Here is an 8,331-nt window from a genome sequence, read left to right as displayed (position 1 = left end):
ATTGGCCAATAAAAAGCCAATAAAGGCCTTATATGTAAATCGGCTGATTAAACTCGGATATAAGCGTTTTAACAAACTTTCAAATTATGCCGGTTGAGGCATTGGCAATACTGAAAACCGGTCGCTGATCTCGGCCGAAGAAATTCAAATATACTCTCGAGTTCAGGTACTGCTGCTTCTGCGGCTCGTGATGACGACCGCAAAGTGATTCTTGATGATGGCCGATTGAATTACTAGACCACTTAGTGTGCGAAATGATTAAGCGACGTACATTAACCGAATCCATAAACATTGATTAAAAACCTTTCTGTTAGACAAATGAGAGATGCAAACTTATTTAGTCGCTCGGAAAACTCTAGTCCCTTAAGTCAGCAAAACAGTTAAGGAAATAGAATGACCCTTCGAAACAAATATATCATTCTTCCGCGTCTGCTGACATCCATTTTTCTTGTTCATCCAGACAAAGGGACACAGCCTTTTTTAATTTTACATCCAAAACTCCCAGTCGGAATGCACCCGGAATTCGGACCGAAGTTCGGAGTCAAAGGGCTTTGAAATTGGTTTGAAAGCATCGGGGCCCATACAAAACAGCTTTGGGGTTGCTTTTTCGAATATTAAAATATCTACTGAATGTTTTATACCTTATCTAAGACATCAACAAATGGAACCAAACGTATATTTATGTCGGCAAATATTGCAACATTTTCACTTACGCACTTATAGTCAACAATGAAAGCAGCTAACTTTAATTAAGGGCCCATAAGTGTGGTTCTACAAAACTCAGCTAAGCACTGTGGGTTTGGAACGGTCATTATCAGAGCTTTTCCGAACACAATTCCATTAGTAACACTATACAATTAAGGGGTTCAAATCGATTAAAATTAAAATACGTTCGAATGAATCTGACGACTAAACTGACCAAAGGATTATTTTGCCTCCCAAAGGCACGGAAATTAGGGACAAACGCTCAACAGGAAAATAAGGAAAATTCGATTCAGTCGTAACAACTTGAGTGAGGAAGTTGGAGTAGTCTTAACCCAGAAAGCGAAATTTGAATATCAGACAATTAGATTATACTAAAATTTCATCTTTTTCGTCCCGATTTAGCCATTTTGCTTCCGAGGTTCATTTCAAGAAGTTTTAGAGTTGCGTGATTTTTTGAGTTGCAAAATCGACTCAAAAATGACAGAAAGCGAAATTTAAAAATCATTCATTGAGCATCGGCGGTTCCAGTCAAGGGTGGGGGGGGAAGTATGTAATAGAAAAAATTACAAAAAATTTCCGTTAGTCAGTATGAACTTGAATCCGCCCTTGATTTCTTCCCAAAAAAAATTAAACATTTGTTTGAACTTGAGTTCTAGTTTAAATGTTTTCCTGAGAAGCATGTTTTATTTAAGGAAGCTCAAAAAACTGAAAAATCTGTTCAAAGAAAAGTAGTTTTTCATATTTAGTTTTAGTTGGTCTTAATTTTTCTCATCATTATTTGCATTTTCCCGCTTAGCGTTTACCTTGTTTGTTACCATATCGACTAAGATGCCTGTTTTTATAAGTTGAAAACCCATTTTATTTTTTTAAATACCTACAATTTTTTAATATTTTTCGTGCTTGCAATTCTTACAAGAATAAAGATATTTCTTAATTAGCAATTTAATTCTGCTTTTTATTACTTTATATTAACGATTGTCTCATATTTACGACATTGTTTAAAGAACAATTTTTTTTTATTTTTTATTAATTTGAGAAAATAAATGCTAAACCTAAGACTGCATAAATAATAAAATTAAAATTCTGTAGGATTGACATTTTTTCACTTATAAACCAGACTGTACCGAATAAAATTCATATAAAAATCACTCTACAACTTAATTCGATTCTGAACATATAACTTTAAACTTGAGGCTGCATAAAAAAGCTAACAAAAACTTAATTCGGAAATATTTCCGAAAATCCTCTGAAGATGACCCAAAATCGAAACGTTTTCCCCTTATAGAGTACACTTTACCCTAGAAATCTAATACAAAAGTGCCTGGATAACTTTTCCAGTACACGAGCAAGTGAGTGTTAAACAAAAACAACAAAGCAAAAATCACATGCAACTTTCAAAAATCTGGAAAATTTATGGATGATGACTGAAAGCTGTAATTTTTTTATCATAAACATCAATTTTTTCGCGATTTTAAGGTTACTGCAAGTAAGTATTTTATAAATCATATATTTTTTTCATCATTATGTTGTACAATATATTTACTTATTAAGCACATTAGCGAATATAGACATACCAACAATGTTTCGTTTTTAAAACGGCATATTGCTGGATAATGCGAAACAAATATTTCTATAACCGTAATCATTTTTTAGTGTTTTTTCACAATCACAATTTTACCTTTAAACTTGAACATTTATCAGAATGCTTCCTATGAATGACTTTTTCGGACCTTCCTTGTGTTAAGAGAACTAAAGTATAATAAATAATAAAACTAATTAAGAAATATTTGTAAGGCAGCGAAAATCTGAATATCGCCTTTAAACAAGCCTTTAAAGAAAGTTTGAAATGCATGAAGAAATTCACAATAACGATTCTAGAAACACGGAAAATGAAACATATTAATGAAAATAAACGAAATTTGATTTGAACAGATATATTATATAATATATATTTCGGCAGGAGTAATATACAGGATTCTCAATTTCAAGACTTCGCAATCGTAATATATAAAGAATTACTTGATTTTAAGCTATCGTGAGCATTTTTATATTAAAATTCGGCACTTTAATGAATCAAAACTTTCATCAATTAAATGTAAAATTAATGCAATCAATAGAACGCAAATTTGTTAAATGAAAAAAGATGCAATTGTGCACCAATATGCAATAACTTACACAACATGCGGCCGACATGTTTTTCTCAATCCGTACACGGCCTATAATACGTATCTTTGTCTAAGTAACTAAGTACACGCTTTCAGCGTATCATAACATAAATCTGTAAAATAACGTTGATTAGTCGAAATTAAAACTAATAAACGAGCATCAAGCCAGTTTCAAAGTAGGATTTCCTCTTAATTAACGACCTTTCGTCTCGGTTTAACTGTCGATAAATGGTCGAAGCTACTTGGAAAAATCTAACATGTTGCCATTTATTTTTAAAAGAATGGAATAGTCCCGCTGGCATTACTATTCCAGTGATTATGGAAGTGACGGTTTATGGAATTCTTTCCTGTGAGGTTGCAAGATATTCGCTATAGAAAATTGTTGTTGGTTTCAGCTATTTGTAAGCCGGAATGTATGTAATTTCAGATATGGATTAATTCTAAGTAATTCTTAAAAGATATTATACATTTCGGAATGTCGTTTAAATTTTTGTTGAGTTAGGCCACCTTTAACTGAAATGTTACTTAGGAGTGATTTGAACTCTCTCGGTTTACATACCTACTACTTATTATATATTCCCTGAACCTTCTATCCACTTACCCTGTAGCCTTTAGGCCTTCATGTTCTTTTATCATTTTTAATTGATGTGGAACTATAAGAAAAACATTAGAGTTAACACACTGATATCAATGAATTAATAGCTTGAAAGAAAGTAGATAAGACATAAGATCTGTTAAATAATATTTCAGTCTTGTTCCTGGCGAAATTATGATTTCTTACTGTTTGAGCATTGTTTAATTAACTAGTAATTAGTTGAAAATAATTTCCCATTTTTATCAAAACTGTTTCAGTTGAGTCAAAACCCGACAATAATAAATTGAAGTTCCAACAATTATTGCAAAAGACAGTGGGTGTAAGCTAAAACTTCTTCAATTTTCCATCATCAATCAACGCTCTAATCCTGCAATGACACCGTGCATTAAAAAGAGAACTTTATTTGATACTTCCAGCAACTTTCTCGCCCTCAAACGTTGAACTAATGCAATAAGAAAAGGCGACGTTACCTTTAAAAGAAAATCCTCAAACCCATTTCCATAAAACGGCGGATATTACATCCATAATGCCAGAGTGGAGGTTTAAGAGTTTCCATGAATATTTGATGGTTTTTGTTTTTAAAGAGTTTATGATAGAAATGCATCAATAACTGGTACGAATTGGGTGGAGTTTTATCTAAGTTTTCAGTCCTTGGACGTGCAAATATAACATGATTACTTACATAAATAAAACCTGTACTTCTTCAATCTACTAAAGTGTAAAACAATTTATTCGCAAATGTTTTCGAAAAAACTGTAGCTGATGCTTGAATATGCAAACTATAACACTCCTTATTAGAATTTTATTCACGTAGAGAACAAACATGCAATTTTTCATGTCTCAGGTGCATCAGTCCCAAAACGCGATTCCATTTCAATTCTCCACAATGCATTTTATTGAAAGTCCTTTTCTAAGCTGCATCAACTCTCAAAAGAGATCGCACTTATGGAGTGATCGAAGTGACGTATTGCAAACGCTTCTAGTGGAACGAACTGAAATAAATTAATTTTCCTCTTTTAGATACAGTTCGAATAACTAGATTAGTATGGTATCTGGAAGTAGCTCTGACTCGCCTCACTTCTTCTCGGCCAATTCTACAATTGATATCTCGTTTTCAAAACACGATGGTTGTATTCTTGTTTGCCTTTTTAGCTTCAATTTGTATTCAGTTTACGCCTCCCGTTTATTTCTTTTCATTTTCCCCCTTTTTGGTTACGCTGCCGGCATTCCACTGGCACAATGAGAGAAATATTTATTTCCTTTATTACTCAATTATTATTACGAGCCCGTCAATGTTTTATAGCTTTTTCAAATCCTTTTTATCTCGTTCACTCACGTAAATATGTATGGACCAGTTTCCTATTTATAGACAGTATTAATTTGTTTCAAATACTTTGTCGTTTATAGTTCGACTTAATTAGTTATTTATATGTCACTGTGGGAATGAATGAAATTTTTTTATGCTTTATGTCTGTTAATAAATGTAGTTTGCTAGGAAATAGAGTTAATAGTAATTTCTATTTTTATATATATTTATATGTCCAAGTAACGAACTTGCTTTTATATGTATTTTGAGCTACTTTTACTATATATATACTTTTATATCTGCTTGTGTGCTTGTTTTCATTCGATTTGTTTGCATTCAATCTATTAATAAACGTTTGTTATATTTTTGTTCAACTTTTCATTCCTGTATCATTCATTTTCAATAGATATTTATGTTTTCTTGTCTGTTTTGCTAAAATTACAAAGAACTGATAGTAGTTTAACTTTAGACTTAATTTTACTTTTGTTGTATATCAAACATTCTGTATAACAGAGACTGAATAGGATCTTAATGTTAATTGATGGTTTAGTGCCGTGCAGGTGATTTCATAGAAAATATACAAAATAGAAATATCAGATTTTAAAATAGTTATTCTTAAAGTATTTATATGATTTTAATCTTTACTAGTCAATATCAATCAATTAGAATTTTAATTATACACAATTAATTAATTTAATATAGCTACTTAGACTTTATTATACACAATTAATTAATTTAATATAGCTACTTATACTTTATTAACTTGTTTATCATGTATTATTTCATTTAAACATCTACACTCATATATTTGTATTCAGGGGTGTTTTAGACTCGTTTCGTGACTTTTATTTTTAAACATTTTGCTAACTTTGGCGTTGTCCGTTATAATGTTTTTTTTTATTATCGCTTAGGTGAAGTTTGATATTCGTTCAAAGTATCATTTTTCTGTCTAAATACTAACGGCTAATTTAAAAGTATCTCATTTAGTAATTAGTACCTAAATATGTTCTCATTTTCTCCAATCTATCATGAATAACGGTTTTCGTTAACAACTTATTACTAAAAGTTAATTATAAAGTATTGTTTTAATCAGGGCGCAATCAGTAAGAACGGTAATTTTATAATTAATTTTTGGTGGAATCGATGAATTTGCAACAAACGATCAATAAGCTGAGTAACGACAAAATTACACAAAATAAAATGTGCCACAAAAATGAAGTCTCGATATATTGGGTCAAAATAGTGCATTCATTATCTTAATTAAATAATTGTATTATTAAATAATAAAGTATGTAGATTATTATATATTAAATATATATTAAAATGTAAGTCAAATTGAGAGCCATCTGAAAATAGTTAGCAATAAAAATCATAAAAATACAGTATATAAATCATAATAAATACATAATAGACACATTCTCAAGTAAGAACCTGAAGTAAAAAAAAACAGTTTTAATCAGATTTAAAGCAATGTGTCCAAAAAATCTTAAGTTTTTTAAAACTCGTTTATAAGTAACTTTTGAAGCCATTTTTTTCTAAGTTAGCATAATTTATTATTATATACAATTTCAAGCAAATGTTCTTCTGCTTTGAAACACACTTATTGTATTGACTAAGTATTATAATATAAATAATTATCACTTAGAGAGATAACTAAAATATAAAAATAAGAATAAAACTACCGTTCAAATCTTAGTTCCCGTTTGAAAAATCTATATTTTTGTACTATTTACATAGTTATTGATAAAAGTACTTTTGAAAATTTATATATTCGGTGCTAGGCATAAATTGAACCAGCAGTTTCTTAAATAAACAATATTACAAACCTCGACCTTAACAGTTAAAGCCTTCAAAACGCATTAAAATATTAAACGGGTATGAAATTAAGCGTTTTACATCCACACCAAAATGAAAAATAATTCTGAAAATACATTAAGGTAGTAATTAAATTAGTAATGCCAAGAATTCCTGCATGGCAATGAAATCTGTAAGGACAGCAAATCACATCGTGGTAATTTTGTAATTAACTTTAGATATTAAGAAAACCATTAATGGGCCGGAATTTATATTGTCCAAAATCGAAGCTCTAATTGAAAAAATTAATGTTTTTTACAAACTTTAGCTCGTAATTAATGTTTACACACGGTGCTTTGCAAAAAAACACGATAAACTGGTGGCTGAAACTCTTTCAGTGAGGAATTCGACAACCTTTTAAGAAATCCGTAGTAAAATGTCCAATAAAATCTGCTCATGCATAATCGTTAATCATAAGCCACGTCTCCATTGCTTCAAACGATGCGTTTCATTTACTTTCCATTAACGTTCGCGTAACCCGTGGCTAAAGATCCTTCTGGTAGCGGTACAGCAATATTAAAAGACCCGTTTAACAGCCATGCAAACAATTTGGTTCGTTTAACCAATGAGTTGAATAATGGCCATGGAATCGAAAATAATGGTACATGTAGCTGACACAATATGGAGGACGAAAAACATGCGAAGCATCAACATGATGAAGAACGCGTGTATGGCCTAATAAAACACAGCCATATAAAGCAATCTTAAGTTAAAAGTCATCTTTGGCAGCGAATTAAAATGTAATTAATTTGAACAGACTTTCGTTGTTCATTGATGAGGATTTTTCATTTCAATTATACCAATCATTGCAACTAGACTCCAAAAGCTGTTGAAACTAACAGCTAAACAAGAACATTTAAACTCTTTAAAGGAAAGTGTCCAATAAATAGATGCTCATTAATGAAGAATTATATGCAAGTGTAATTTTTCCTTGCAGCCCTTTTCTCCTATAAATGATAGTTTATATTTTCAATTCTGCATGTTTTCGTGCGAATTATCTGCGTTTAGTATCTTTGGCAGTGTCAAAATGTCGTCAATTTCTCGTAATTTAGTGTCGTGTATAGGCGAACGGTGACATACTATTATTGCAAATACTAAATTTCCGTCCGTGGGCTTATCTGATTAATTTGTGGTGAACGTCAGCCGTAAAGACTATCTGCAACTTGTTTAGAAACAAATGCGGCAACTGCAGAAAACCCTGCGATTGATGCAGATAGAAATTTTAGAATTAGCTATCGTCCATCTACTTACTGTAAATGTCCAGCAAGAAGGTTTTGTTAATGTTGTAATAAGTATACTTAGACGATAGAAAAAATCGAGCCGTGATAGCTTACATCAATAGTGATAATGGACTTAAAAATTAAAAAACAAATTATAATTATCTCATTCACAGTTTCACATTAGAGCGCACTTACGCGAACATCCGGCTCCCAGGGTTAGCGTCTTGCTCCGGCAGGCCCAAACACCTTTCCTGTGGGAAAAATATATTTTCGTACACTAGCTACAGGGTGTTTCATTAAAAGTGACTGACGGCTATTTCTGGGAACCTACTGGCAGGGGCGGATCCAGCTTTAAATTCATAAGGGGGGGGGGGGGGGTATGTATAAAAAATGTTGTCTATGAAATTAGAAAAATTATCGTCGTTTTGTGCAAGGGTGGCGCAAGATTATTGCAAAATTTCATGTTTTCCGTCCCGTTTTGCATGT

The sequence above is a fragment of the Dendroctonus ponderosae genome, unplaced genomic scaffold, assembly GCF_020466585.1.
Source record: "Dendroctonus ponderosae isolate FM_Combo_2020 unplaced genomic scaffold, Dpon_F_20191213v2 Dpon_F_20191213_6, whole genome shotgun sequence".
Lineage (NCBI taxonomy): Eukaryota > Metazoa > Arthropoda > Insecta > Coleoptera > Curculionidae > Dendroctonus > Dendroctonus ponderosae.
This window is presented reverse-complemented; position numbering follows the sequence as displayed.